We start from the raw sequence: 15,687 nt of genomic DNA on the forward strand, positions 1-15,687 counted from the left end.
GTGTGTGTGTGTGTGTGTGTTTGTGTGTGTGTGTGTGTGTGTGTGGTGGGGGTGTATACAGATTATAAATAAATTCCTGAGTCTAACACTGTTTTTTAATCAGAAATGCAAATGATTCATATTTTGAGAAACCTTCAGATAAGGCTAACCCTTAAAATTTATGTTATTCATCATTGATCAAAGATTTATCTAAAACTTTAGAGAAGCCACCAAATAGTGATTTAGCTGAATGTGATCACTGATCTTCTGGGAGAACATGACTAGATCCTGGGCTCCCCAACACCTGCCTAAGCATTATATCTGGACGTGTCTCCCAAGATGTTTCCAGAAGAGACCAGTGTTTGAATTGGTATAATGAGTACAGGGCTTACCCTCTCCAATGTGGGTAGGCAGCATGCAATCCACTGAGGGCCTGAATAGAACAAAGGAATGAGATGGAGGAAGGGAACATTGTGTTCTCTCTCTGCTTGGCTGGCTGAGCAGGATATCCACACTTGGTCCTCAGGACTCCTGATTCCCAGGCCTTCATGCCTGAACTGGAAACTACACCACTGACTCTCTACATTAGAGCCTTCAAATTACTAGCTCTCCTGTGTCTCGGTTATGGGGGTTCTCAGCCTCCATAATCAGGTGAGCCTATACATAGATGAATCTCCTATTGGTTGTACTTCTCTGGAGAACCAGGGCTAACAGAGCTCTCGAGGCTCTACAAAGTTAACTCTTCAAGAAATACACTTTCAGAGAGGTGTCTGAGGTTAAGTTCCCCCAGAAGTAGCATGTGAGACTAGGTTTTGAGTACAAGCAGTTTATCTTGGTGGCAATCCCAGGAAGGGCCAACATTGGACTAGGGAAAATAAAGACCGTGAATTTCTTAAGTTATCAAGCAAGTTATCACTGGGGAGCAACTGCGAATCAGTGCCATTTAGCAACTCTGGGAAACAATGGGACATGCCTCATTGTTATCCCACTCAAGGAGCAAGATACCAGTTCTCACCTATGGAGCACCATCAACCCTTTGTTGAAGGATGATGGGATAAGTACTAACTCTACACGCCTCCAGGATGCCCATAGGCCAGAGGATCTTCCCAGCTGGAGAAGGTCTCAGGCAGGGTTGAAGAAACATGAGGGCAGGAGCCAGTTGAGCTGGCACCCACTGGAATAGTGTGAGCATAAACAAGACCAGTCACTTTTTTTTTGTATGAGAAGGGGAATGATCTAGTTTTTAGAAATATCTAGTAACAAAGCATATTAATATTTCTGTAACTTACAAACAAGAAATGTTCAGCATTTCCCCAGTACTCACCCTTAGACACAGGAGAGCAAGGGAGAGGTCAGAATAAAATTAACAATCTTTGCAACTCTAAAGGGGCCTGTGTTGGGCTTTCTTTCAATCTCTATTCCATCTGCTGGTCTTCTCTTTGGGATTGTTCTATTTCTACTTCTAAATAATTTTAACCTAGTTTTGATTGCTGATGTCCTCTTGGACTTTGGAAATGGTTTAGCAGCGATTTACGAAACTGTGAGTAAAAAGCATACATTTCTGTGGGCAAATTGTATATTGATGAAATATTTATGTCAGCCTGATAACCAGCTGAGCAGAAAAAGTAAGTCAGGATTCTATTCTGCTTTTTTAGAAAGAGCTGAGTTTCGGAGCTGTAAGATTATCTGAGAATTAGCTAGGGAAACAGGGCCAAAGTCAACAGAGCCCATCACCCCATGATGGAGCTGGTGGCAGGGGCTGGGGACGGAGGGACATTCGTCTCTATTCTTAGCATACTCTTGGGATCTACTCATTCTCACTCATCACCCAAATCAAGGGAACCACTTGTGACAGAATTTTGGTTCTGTTTGGAAAAGGCATTAACTTTCTCATTGGGGCTTTGTCCTTTCTGGAAACCTGATTGAACGTGAGGCCAGTGCTCAGAGACAACCTTCAGATGGCCTTTTAACTCTTCCTCACTTTCTCCTGTTCAAATTATATTTGAGTTCAAATTGTATCTAGACAAAACCAAATACTTTTTACTCACAAGAAGGTCTTCACCAACAAGGATTAATGACACCCACTGATGATGCGTCTGCACTGAAATCTCTTTTCATCCCTTTCCAGCCAATGGCATCCTGCCTCTGTGATGCTTTCCAGCCCTTTGCGGGTGTGAATGAGACACTACCCATGTGAAATTATGCTTGGATTGCACACACTGCTATTTATTCATCCGGCAGCAATTTGGAGGCTGAGGCTTACAATTAGCTATTTGATCTTAATCAGGATTGTCTTGGGCCTCTGGTACACTGTGTCTTTTGATCACTACTTTTCCGGTGTTTGGATGGCCTATTTAATTGGATAGCTAACACTGTCTGTGCCTAAGAGATAGGTCAACTTTGACAACTTTTCAGAAAGCTCTAGTCATTTTATTCCTTGGTCCCAGTCAACCTGGCACATCCCTGTTTGACAGAGTGAATGGGTAGGATAGGTAACATACCTGAGTGTTAGAAACCTAGTGGTTCTCCACCTACTACATCTGCTTGGTAATAATAGTGATCCTGGGGTTTCTTCAAATCTCAGAAGGTTTCTGAGTCAGCTCCAGGGTAGAGGGCAATTCTAAACTACCGGAAGAAATGTCACTCTGTGGCAATCATAGTTAACATTTTGAAATATAAGAAATGTTTGCTATGGAAATGGTTGTGGCTCAGTGGTAGGGCGCTTGCCTGGCACGCGTGAGGCACTGGGTTCAATCTTCATCACCACATAAAAATAAATAAACAAATAAAAGCATTGGGTTCATCTACAACTAAAAAAAATGGCCTGAGCTACACAACTCTGTTTCAATTTGAGGTTCCTTGGCTGCTGGGCACATCCAAGTCCTTTGAGGAGATTCTTCTGAATGTCTGGCTTACAAGATGCACTCAGTAATCCTCACCACCCTTGTTGCCACCACCAAAGGCCTTCACTTCAGGAAGTTGTAGCCAGAAACTATGCAACATGTGACCCTTTCCTCTACTAAAACTAGGCTCAGATTAGGCTAGTTTTATGGCTTTGCCCAAAGGCAGAGAAAATATAGGCCATGCAGCTCTGCCATGTTTCCCCAGGGCCTGGTACACTTCATGGACACTCAGAAGTGTTTGGCTGGATGCATCTGTACAGTGGAGATGACAGAAGTACCTACCATGCAGGAAGTTGACAAACTGAGCAGGCAATGTCCCATGAAGCACGGAGCCTGGTCTATATTAGGAATGGAGAGAATAATGACTATTGCTGTTCTTTGTACATGGATACCAGCAAGAACATCCTGTTCTTAAAGAAGAGGAAGCTTTTGCCTTCTGGAGCAAGAGAGAGAGAAGTAGTGAAGGATCCAGGAGGCAGGAGCCTTTAAGGAAAACTGGGGGATCCCTAGCCTCTGTCAAAGGGCTGGGGTTCATCTCAGGGTCAGTGATGACTGGAATGTGTTATGGTTTGGATGTGAGGTGTCCCCCAAAAGCTCAAGTGTGAGAGAAATTAAAGAAGGTTCAATGGAGAGATGATTGGGTTGTGAGAGTCATAACCCAATCCATGAATTAATTACCTGATGGGATTAACTGGGCGGTGACTGAAGGCAGGTGGGGTGTGGCTGGAGGAGGTGGGGTATTTGGGACTTGGCTTTGGGGCATATATTTGTATTGGCAAATGGTGATATCTCTCCCCCCCCACTGCCTTTCTGGTCATCATGTGACCTGCTTCCTTCCACCACACTCTTCCGCCATGTTATTCTGCCTCACCTCAAGCCTGTAGAAATGGAGCTGGCTGTCTATGGACCGAGACTTCTGAAATTGTGAGCCCCAAATAAACTTCTTCTCTCCTACAATTGAGCTGGATTGGTCTTACAGTCACAGTGGCAAAAAACAACTAAAGCAGGATGTTTGTTTCCATCAGAAGTTAATTCTGCAATGCTCTCATCCTTCATCTACAACTTGTGCCCTCTTCCGAGCCCGAGGTGGGCACACAGCCCCTCCCAGCTCTAATGGATTACCTCTTAAACTGGGACCCAAATAAAATCGGCTTCCTCCATTAAGCCGTGCCTCAGTGACCTCATCTGCTAAAGCAAAGCCAAGAAGGCCTTGACCAGGAGCAGCAGATGAACACAAAACTGAGTAGAATTATGGAGGCTCTGGCCCTTCCATGCTCCAGGGGGCTCCCTCTCATGCTCTGAGAGGCATGCAGGCTAGAGAACAGTTTACATGGCCTTTTCTGCCTTCTTGGGAGAAATGCTGCTATGCTAAAATACTCACTGACTAGCCAAATGCACCCTTGACAAGACAACCTCAAGCACCTTACCCTGCATCCAACAGCAATGCTTTGGTTAAGAGGCCACAGAGTCTCTGCAGCCCAGCAGAGTTCATAACTTAGATGTCACTTGGTCTGTGTAGACTTAGGAACAAGCATTGATCCAAAAAAAAGAAAACTTTCCCTCTGAGCTACACACATACACACACACACACACATACACACACACACACCTTGACAATTGTTAAAGGGCAGCTTCTACTGTGTTCAGTAACAGTTCTTATGTTTTGGATCTAAATCCAAATGGATGGTGTCCCTCTGAATATACCAAAAGGAGTTCAGAGGTTCATTGCCTTGTTAGGAAGAATGAGTGGGTGGGAGCCCCAGATACTGTGTACGAAGTCAGCAGTCTATCAGCTAATTGTCTTCCTGGGGCTCCTCCAGTCTCAAGGCTCTGGATCATTAAGTGCTTGTGAATAATAACTATGGATCCCTGAGACCATTCTCCATAGAATTACACTCATAACTCTTATACCCTCTTATGCCAGGTTATTCATTTCCTTTTTCTTCCCCATCCCTCTAACAAAACTGATACTCTAAAACCCAGGTCTCCAAAATAACCACAGGGACAGGCACACATCCCACCGTGTGTTAAATGATGACTACCAAAACCCCATGAGAGAACAGAGGCTGGTCATATAACACAATGCTTTGGGTGACCTTCCTCGGAGTACCCAAATCCAGTTCCTTCATGACATTCTTGCATTTATCATGTCTGAAAATCCCCTCTCCAGGCTATCCTGGTGGCAAAGGCTCCCCAGTCATCACACTCAATGGGCATATCTACCCCTGGGACCCAGGATTTCTTATGACAATAACACCAGCAACATCTACTTGTCCTTTTAAAACCAGGTCTTTCTTGCCTGTGGGCTGATGCAGTGGTAGCAATATTAAGGGTCCAGCAACGACTCGTGAAGGTCAACTCAAGAGGAAACTCAGAAAGTCTTTAGGGAATTTTCTTAAACCACTGGAGCAGGTGATGAATCCCTTGCTCTCCACTTTTTCATAATCATCACCTTGTAGAAACTAGTGTTGTTGCCATAATGCCTTATCTGGAGAATCCTCTGCTATCTGCCAGAATTTCAAACAACTTTAAGACAGGGCCAGAAGCAGTCATAAGATTCACAGCTCTTATTCCTCAACTCTGCCTTTTGTGGGTCCCACAAACACCCTAAGAGGTATTTGGTATTATTTTGCTAAACTTTGTAAATGGGAAAATTGAGGCTCATGGAAGTTAAATGACTTGTTTAAGACCATCTGGCTGGTCAATTTCAGATTCAGTGTCAATCCAAGATCTTTCTGACTACACATTCCAAGCACCATCTAGCAGAAGTCAGAGATGGACCTGTCTTCCAGATACTGAGGCTAAGAGAGGTCTTTGGACCTGAGACAAAGGCAGTTTTTCAATACCTTATTGGAAAAATGTCAGAACCCTCTGCATTAATCCAGTGAGCACACAGCACCTTATTTACCTGTCAGTCGGGGAAGAGATGATTGCTACCCACCTAGGGGTCTCCAAACAATCTCACTTGCATCAGCATTAATGTTTCCATGAAAATCTCAAAGTTCCCAAACACTTATTCCAATGAGAAATGCGGGGCACCTCTTTGAAGCAGAAGGAGACAGTGTGCCTCTCATTCTGGCCTCCTTTCTTCTCAGTCCTTGGGACAGGCCAGTGGGAAACCTTCTGGGTCTCCAAACCCAAATGAATCCAGATTCACCATTTTCCCTTAATTGGTGGAGCCCGGTTTGTTTTGTTCAAAGGCGCGTCAGAGCCTGCAGTGTGAGCATTGTGCCCCCAAGATTTAGCCCGTTTCATCGTCCTTCATTAGGATGCACAGGGGAAAGCCCGGCCTCGTCAACTGGGCCAGAGGAACAAAGACAACATGGAAACTGGAGCAGGCGATGAATCCCTTGCTCTCCACTTTTTCAAAACAAGACTCTGACCATTTTCTTGAGGACTTATTTTGTCGTTGTGTTCCATACAAAGAAACAGGAAACTTCAGAGGAAAGAAGGGGTCTCAGTTTCTTACATGGTGGCCCAGGGAGGCTAGAGGTCACTGAGGGTGTTGGCAGGGGGTAAGTCTGGCCTCAAGGCTAAGGAAGGACCACTCCCCTTGTCAGGGTTCTGAGGAGGTCACTCAAGAGCAGAGGAAAGTTTTACCTCCTTGGAAAACATTTTAGGGAATCTGAGGTTGGGGGGTGGGGGTGTAATAGCCCTTGATGAGTGTCCCAGGCCTTTCACACCCTCTTGACCACTGGGATGAGGCCAAACCTTGCTGATTGTTTCTCCTTTAATCCACCACTTCCCAAAGTCTGAACAAGAACTCTCTCTCCTCAGACCAGTGGAGCCCCCTGAAAACACACCCATTTCCATTTTGACAAGAGTAGACCTTTGTTTCTGAAATGCAGATCCAAATTCTTATTTCTAGGTCTGGTGCTTATAATGAATGGCTCATCTCGTAGATTGGTAAAACCTTTTCATGACCTTCTTGGCAATCATTCTCAAATCTTTAAATACAAGTACCCCCACTCGTACACTGCTAATGGAACTGCAAATTGGTAAAACCACTCTGGAAAGCAGTATGGAGATTCTCAGAAAGCCTGGAATGGAACCACCATTTGACCCAGTTATACCACTCCTCAGCATATACCTAAAGGACCTAAAGGAAGCATACTATAATGGTGCAGCCACATCAATGTTTATAGCAGCTCAATTCACAATAGCCAAGCTATGGAACCAACCTAGGTGCCCTTCACCAGATGAATGGATAAAGAAAGTGTGGTTTATGTACACAATGAAATATTATTCAATCATAAAGAATTAAATTATGGCATTTGTGGTAAATGAATTGAAAACTATCATGCTAAGTGAAATAAGCCAATCCCCAAAACCAAAGGCCAAAATGTTCACTCTGATATGCAGATGCTAACACACAATAAAACAGGGTGGGAAGAGAGAATAGAAGTTTATAGGATTAGACAAAGGGGAATGGAGGAAGGAAGAGGAAATGAGAATTGGAATGAAAGTAGAATGAATCAGACATAATATTCCTATGTTCATATTCGAACACATGACCAGTGTAACTCCATATTATGTACAACCACAAGAATGGAAAATTGTACTTCATGTATGTATAATGTCAAATACACTCTATTATCAAGTATATCTAAAAAGAACAAATAAATAAATACATGTACCCTTTGAACCAACAGTTCAACATCTAGAAATTTATCTTACAAAAATTTTTTGTTCACATGTAGAGATATCCATTGCAGTTCTCATCATAATAGCAAAAAAAAATTTAAACAATATCAAATCCATCAATCCATCATAAGAATGTGATGAATATTTGATAGCTCATTCATGCATACAATGAATACTCAGGAATCGTTTCATGGACCCATCTGGAAAAAATATCCATGACATGGGTATTGAAAATGAGTTGAATGATTGTATGTATTCTTGAATGCACTTTGGTAAAATGGTCTCTTGACCTTGGCACCACTGGCTCTGGGCTAGATAACTGTGGTGGGGCTGTCTTGGTTCATGTAGGATGTTTAGCAGCATACTGGCCTCCACCTTTTAGAAGCCAGCATTGTCTCCTTTACCCCCACAATTATAACCACCAGCATTGATTAAGGCATTGCCAAGTGCCACCCAGGGGTGGAGATGAAGGGCAAAATCACCCCTGGCTTAGAACCACTGGCTTAAAATAAGGATATATGAAATCATAGGTTGGAGCAACATAGAAAGAAGTTCACAGTTTCTACCAGTGGTTTCCCTAGAAACCAGGATTGGTCAGGGAAAATAGTATTCTCTTTTTATTTCACACACCTCTGTATTATTTGACCTTTGGTTTCTTCTGCAAGGAGGTAGAAAACCTATTTCTATTGGACCCTACTTAAGAACATGCACATGCATAAAGTTAGTTTATATCAAGGACTTTCCTGAGAATAGAGAGACTGATGAGCCATATCAGGAAGGAAAGACCTTTGAAATGACTTGATCATGGGACACAGTGGTCACCAGAGCTCACCACTCAATCACCTGGAGTCCTACCAAGCCACACTGCAAGAGCCACCATGAGACATGATGAATTACATGGGAAATGTGCAATTCTCACTTCTGGTTTTGGATCTGATGAGGAATGGCATCTTGCATCCTCTGCTTTGAATCTTTCATATGCAAAAAGGAGCATCTAATTTTCCACAAAGACTTGAGTGCAGCATCTAGAAGTGGTTTCCTCTTATCAAGTTTGATATCACATAAATCAAAGACAGAAATCTTGTGCATCCTGAGCTCGGTGCTCTTAAAACTAATTTTTAAAAATAATTGCCTAGTCCAATTTGAGCATTTGAGAGTTTGGGGGAATCTGAGAGTGCTTGGGTTTCTTCTTCACTTTGAAAAAATTCCTTCTAGAGAGATTGTTCCAGTACATTGATATCCTCATGAGGAAAACAGAATTAATATTTTTTCTCTTTTCTGCTTTTCTAACTGACAGATTGCTCTGAAAAAAAATGACGAAGATCTGTTCAAAAATTATAAGGTAAACTGCCACAGCTAATTTTTGTGATGTTTCCCCCACGGAGTGCATTAGAACTCATGCCAAACTTCCTAACAGAAAAAAAATAAACCTGCATCTTATAGAAAATAATAAACATTCAGACCCCCATAAGGATGCTAGCAAATGACATATCAGATTTCCACTGTGAATATCTTCACCCAGCTGTAACTGCGCCGTGCTGAGGAATTATGGTTTTTGAACTATATATATATATAAACTGGCAGGGGAGAATTCTCTTGCCCATCTATGCTGGTGTTTTAAAGTGATTTCAGATACTGTATGAATCAAGTTACAAATCAGTACCAAATGCCTTATTTTACATTCATTTTTCATGATGTTTATTTTTTCTTGGTGGAATAATCATGCTGAGAAATCCATATTTGATTCACACGCTATCCAGGCACATTTTAATCATAACTTTGGGAAGAATTAAAACAGCTTCTTAAAGGCATCTGGTCTTATTTGGTGATGTTTCACTTCTTTGCAATTTTACCTGTTTATCAAAGCCCTCATATTGTGCAGTCAGTTCCTTGAATTCATTAAACATTCCCTTTAAGCTACTCTAGCTGCCACCATGTCCCTTTGAATCTAAAGGGTCAAGGTCCAGCACTGCCATGAGAAGAATAACACCACATACAATTTCTTGATGTAAAGAGAAAGCCTTGGTTCCTTGATTTGCCTGCACACAACACAGCAGCCTCAAATGAGGCGGGGACCATGGAGCATCATTTTCTAAGCCTCTCCCAGAGTCCCACTCAAACCTGCCATGCCACTCCAGAGCAAGGGATGCTTTCAGCAGAACTCAGTGGCATAGTCAGGGACCCCTCCCCATTCTGCAATATTGTCTGTACCTGCTACTTTCAGAGAACTGCCCACAGGGATGAGAACCACATTATCCACCTGCACAGAAAGCCAGCGGGCCCAGTTCATGTCCCCTAGTTCCCCATGGAATTTAGCCAATGACTCACTGTTGTGTGGACAGGACAGCCCAGTCCCCTAGCCTACACTTCCTTTATATTCCAGATCTCACTACCACTCAACACTGGGGCTGGTATTTCACCTGAAACCTGACACTTACTTAGCTTCATTCCCTTCCTGATTCCTTGTCCCCTCCCTTATGAGCTTCTCTAGGGAGCTTGACCTTGAAACCTCACTTGTACACTCATTCTCGTCTCAGGATCTGCTTGGAGGAACCCTGCCCAGGGTAGAAACTGTACTCCTTCAGCTCTTCCCCAAATTTTGACTTTTCTTGTTCTGCACCTCTCACCCCAGGGTGATGGTTTCAGTGCATGACAATTTTGGGTCTCAAACTTCTATTAGCACACAGGACATACACACGGTTTTAGTTATCAGATACCCCAACCAATTATTTCTGGTTACTGGGTTAAAATGTCACAGTCCTTGGCACCACACATTCATGGTGCTACCACATGCAGCCATCAGCATGACACATCCTAAGGATAAGGATTAGATCTGTCAGAGGCTTGTTCACACTCAGCACATTCAAGTCTCTCTTCTCTCTTCTTGGGTCTAATAGTGGAGGAAAATCACATGCTGATTTCATGTTTTGGAAGTGCATTATTTTCTTGAGTTGGTTTTTGCTGTTTGGATGACTGGGGGTTATTATTGCACAGCTATAAGACTAGAGAACTTGAGTGGTTCAATGTTACAGTCATGACATGACTCAGGAGCTGGGAGTATAGGTCAGTGGTAAATTGCATCCTTAATATGCTGGAGACCCTAGGTTTTATCCTAGAACAAAGAGGAAGGGAGGGGAAGGGGAAAGGGAAGGGGTGAATTTGGCTCAGGCAGAAGGTTGGGCCAGGGCTTGAATGGTTGAGAACAAGGAGAGCTGTCCTGGATATAACCAGCTGGATCCTCCTCTCTTATGTCCCACCCCCTGCACCCCCTTTCTTTCCAGGCCTGCCCAAGAACTACTAAAGGAGGTTGAAACAGGTCTCACCAACTCGGGAGAATCTGCTTCAGAGAAAGACAAGGCGTCCTCTTTCCCTGCCTCTCCACACTCCCAATGCACAGCAGTCCTTCAGAAAACATTAGTTTGTGCCTCAACAAAACTCATCTCATCCTTATAGGATACCCATGTTATTTGCCGCCCAATTCAGGAAGCTTTAAGTGTGAGTGAGGATCTTATTATATTTAGACAAAATGCACACACTGAGACAGACTGTCCACAGAAAACTGGAGCTTGTGGTCACCTTACATATTGACCATGATTCATGTAGGGTTTCAGACTATCCCACACCACATCGGACCCATGAATGGTGCCCTGGAGGACAATTCGAAACTCCAGACCTTAGGATGGACAGGGAGCTCAAACCCTGAACCACAGGAGAGCTGACAAAGGTGGCTTTCTACAGCTGACTGTTTCCTCGGTGTTCCTGAGCTCTGAATAGTATGTGAGACTGCTGTGTCTTTTTTGAGAGGTATTTGCAATAGGTTTGGGCTAGAAATGTCAAGGGGCAAACGTTGGTACTCCAGCAGCCCTGCCCTTCTGAGGCCACTCAGTTGTATCCACACCCTGCGCCATCTTGGACAGAGAGTCCTAGACACCAAGAAACAGCAACCCCGAGAGCCCCAAAGCCCTCCCAGGCCCACCCACGAGGCTCCTCAGCTCCACCCAGGAGGCATACTCACGGTTTTCACAGCGCTGCCCGGTGTAGCCTGCCAGGCAGGCACACTTATAAGATCCAGCTTTGTCCGGGAGGCAGGTGCCGTCATGGAAACAAGGGGACGAGGAGCACGCTGTAAGACATAAGGCGTCCTAAGTGCCACTGTACATCCCTAAGTGCCTCCTCTCCAGGCCTGGAGGCTTCTTGACGTCTTGGTGGTTTTCTATTCCTTATACGGAATTCATGTTACCCTGACCTGCTAATGCCTAAAACACGTAGGTACTCGTTACATGTCAGAGGTTGCTGATATTATTCGATCTTTCTGAGGCCCCCAGAAGGCGACGCTAGTCTGAGGGGCATAAGACAAAAAATAAACAGGAGCACTGGGTTCTGTGGCTCAAGCCTGCAAACCCCAGTGACTAAGGAGGCTGAGGCAGGATGATCCCCAAGTTCAAAACCAGCCTCAGCAACTTAGCAAGACCCTGTCTCAAGATAAAATCCAAAAGGGGCTGGGAATGGGGCTCAGTGGTTAAGCACTCTTGGGTTCAATACCTGGTACCAAAAAAATAAACTGGAGCATTAAATAAATGAAAGCAGAATCATGCTTTGCATCTCTTGGATGGGTAAGCATCCTTGGGTAGCTTTAGATCACCCTTAAAAAAAAAGAGACAGTCACTGGAAGATAATCTTTATGACACCATTAAAGGTGTACTTGAGAATCTCCAAACATATGTTCTGTAGCCATTAGTCCTTGTGATGTTGATATAAGTTCAACTCAATAAAGGTTCTGGCCTCACATGTACTGGGGAACTGCTCCTGGCATTAATGGTAATTAACCAAACTGCTTTGCTGTAGAACCTCTCAGTTTAATGCCCTATGCATTATGAAGTTCTAAGAATGCACATACATTCAGTCTTCCCCAAGCTTATCTGACCTCATAACCTGCTCTTTACAGAGCACCTTAAGGACTATATTTTCTACAAAAAGACATTGAAAAACCCTATGCGTGTGTTATCACCATTCCTACGTTGACGGAAGAAATGCATCCCTCGATTCAGTGGAACAAATCTGTACTGAGAGCTTGCTCTGTGAAAGGTACCAGAGAGACACAAAGACAAATAGGAGATTCTATTTACCAGGTCAAGGTGATGTAAAGAAAAATATACAATTGTAACCCAAAGCATGGTGCAGTTAGTGTATTATCAAAAAAGAACAGAAAGTGCTACAGAGTGGTCATAAAAGGGCAAAGTCACAGCTCACTGAAGCAAGAGAAAGGGTTTAGCCAAGGATGGACAAGGTGATAGGGATTCTGAAGCATGGGTTGTGATATGCAGGTTTGAGACAGGTGACCCTAGCCAGAGGCAATAATGGATATAAACTGACAAATGGAGTATGTGAGGAGCAGAAATGGTGCTGGCTCTTTGCCAGGGCAGGCCAGTGTTCCCTAGATTCTTAGGGGAGCAGGGAGTCGAGGAGACCATTTCATAAGAGGGAGACCCTCCCTCCATCACAGGCACACAGGTTGGTGAGCCACCACTGCCCCCAACCAACCTCCCTTAAAGCTGGCTCTGCCTGACAGACCACCTCACAGGGGACCAGCAGGGTGTCATCAGGGACAAGGACCGACCACCCACAGCAGCAAATCATCTGGAACTCCCAGGCCCTGCACAGCCCCATGGGGCCCGGCATGGACTGGAGACAAGAACAACTGCTGAGAGCTGCTGTGGGCATCCTGCTAAGGGACAGGCAGATGAATGGAGGGGACTGCAGAAACCCTGACTCTACCACCACTACCACTACCCCCCACCCCACCCCCTTCCACCACCACCCCACTCCCCCACCCCACCCACCCCCGCTTACCTAAGACTCACATCAGAACTTTCATCCTAAGGGAGCCATGATGAGGAGAAGGCCATCGCTAGTTTGTTTTTATTATTATTCAGTATTTTTAAAAACTTAACCTTTGAGCCTGAGCTTATTTTGTAAAACCGGCTGCAATCTGATCTCAGAACAATGAGAACCAGGCTGATTCCTTAGGACTGAGTACTTCATCTTGGCCAAATCCTACTTCCAAATACGCCAAAAAGAGCAGGATTTAAAGTCAGGCTTGAGCTCCGCATCAAGTTTGTCAGATTAGTTTAAGACTTTCGAGACCTATTTTACAGATGACTAATAGAGGCCAAGGGTACACTTGGGTTGGCAGCTACTGGTGCTTACTGTGCATTACACTGTGCTAACCACTTCCTCTATTCTAGAGTCTTCTTAAGGACCAGCATCTATTACCATCTCCTTAACAATAATTAGGAAACAGAAGCCCAGAGAGAGAGAGAAGAATTTTCCCAAAGTCACACGGCTTGATCTGCCAAGGATCCAAGGACAATATTCTTTACCATAGTGACCCCCCACCCCCGTAAGCTCTAGCGTCAAACTGCTTGTGTACAAATTGCTGATTGCACCATTATAGCTGTGTGACCTGGACACATTATACAGTCTCTCTGTGCTCTACCCACATTATTTATATGAAGAAGATAAAAATTTCTAGTTCTGGTTCCGAAATACGCCTTGCCATTTCTCTCTCTCCCTTTTTTTTTCTCAGTGTGTAGGTTGCTTCCAAGAATGCAACATGCTAGGTTTTAATAAGTCTGTGCAGGGAGAAAGGACTTACCTGGAGCAGATTTTACTGGAGCAAACCATAAAATGCTACACAGTTGTCTCTGTGGTCTTTACCTGTGATCTCCTCGTAGATGGCATGGAAGCCATCAAAATTCTTGGAGCCATCCGAATGGAAGAGGATATGGAGCGAGGAGCCCATGCTGCTGATGGGAGCCGGCCACTCGTTGCCACAGAAAAGCTTGATGATGGGGCTGTCGCAGCTGTCTCCATCACGGACCTCCACATAGTCGTACTGGCACATGTAGTCAAACTCCAGGCTCAATATGACAAACCTGTGGGTGGAGAAGATGACAGAAGAAACAGGTGGGCCCTGGGCAGTGCTAAGATCCTGGGGCCTCTTCAAGACCTGCCCTTATGGAGATGGATCTCTGCTTTGGAAGACAGACAATAAGCAATGAGAGAGCAGAAAAAACAAACAAACAAACAAACAAAAAAGGCAAATTCAGTGAATGCTAAGCGCCATGAATACAATGAACCAGATAAGAGCATGAAGTGAGAGTCTCATCTCTGACACTGTGGTCAAGGAAAACCTTTCCAAGGGACTTAGTAGACCCTAGTAGAGAGGAAGCAATGCGATGAAGCTAGACCTGTAAATGTCCTGCCTAAGAGTGGTCCAGCGGGGGAATCTGTGAGTGCACTTGGCATGAAGAACTGAAGGAGAATTCAGGATACCGCCAGGGGACATCCTTGAGTGAAGGGGACAGTAGCATGCTGCCTGGTGAGGGGTTCAGATTTGATTCCAAGCTCAACAGGAAGCTGCTAGAAGGTTTCAACACGAAGGTGCTGTTGGAATTTAGGACCTTAAAAGACCACTCTAGCCACTCTGAGAGGAGGAGACGGTAGCAGGCAGAAGCAGAAGCAGGAACCCCAGTCAGGAGCCTGGACAGAATCCCAGTGAGACACGTGGTCTGATGAGGGAACTTATGTATAGTGACATGTTCCAGCTTTTGCAACACTTATTCAGTACTCATGGTTTTTGTTTCTCTCATAGAAACACCCGTCCCCAGATGACAACCTGTTTTTCCCCAACCAGATCTCAAATGGAACTGACTTCTAAATGGGAACTCACGTCCCCCAAGTCGCCCCCCACGTCTTCAAGCCCCCTCATGTTCGACACCCCTTTTCAGCTCTGAAGCAGCCAGAACGAGTCATCACCCCTTCTCCACACAGCAATAAAGTTTCTAAAATTAGGGGGAAACAAAGCCAAAAATGGAAAGGCAATGTAGATAGGTAAATCGAGTCAGGTTGGGTCTAGGAGGCCAATTTTAAGTAAGTCTGGAAAGTTAAAGACTGTCCCCTGAGGATTACTGTTTTCCAAGATGTAGAGTCTGCCTAAATAGGCCCCCAACTGAGGGAACCATGATTGGTTCCCAAGTTTCCAGACAAAGGGGGGAATGAAAGACCCCAGCCCAGAAACCCCAGGCCCCATTGTGAAACCATCAGGGCGTGTTGCTAACCCACGTAAAGAGAGGTCTCTCTGTTAATCAGTTAAGGGTAG

General features: G+C 44.5%; 1 pseudogene; it reads right to left on the bottom strand.

Moving 5' to 3' along the window:
• Positions 1 to 15,297, bottom strand: part of LOC143640986 (inactive serine protease PAMR1-like) — a 36,448-nt pseudogene extending 21,151 nt beyond the window's left edge.
• Positions 15,298 to 15,687: the final 390 nt, after the last annotated feature.

Source organism: Callospermophilus lateralis, unplaced genomic scaffold, assembly GCF_048772815.1.
Source record: "Callospermophilus lateralis isolate mCalLat2 unplaced genomic scaffold, mCalLat2.hap1 Scaffold_82, whole genome shotgun sequence".
NCBI lineage: Eukaryota > Metazoa > Chordata > Mammalia > Rodentia > Sciuridae > Callospermophilus > Callospermophilus lateralis.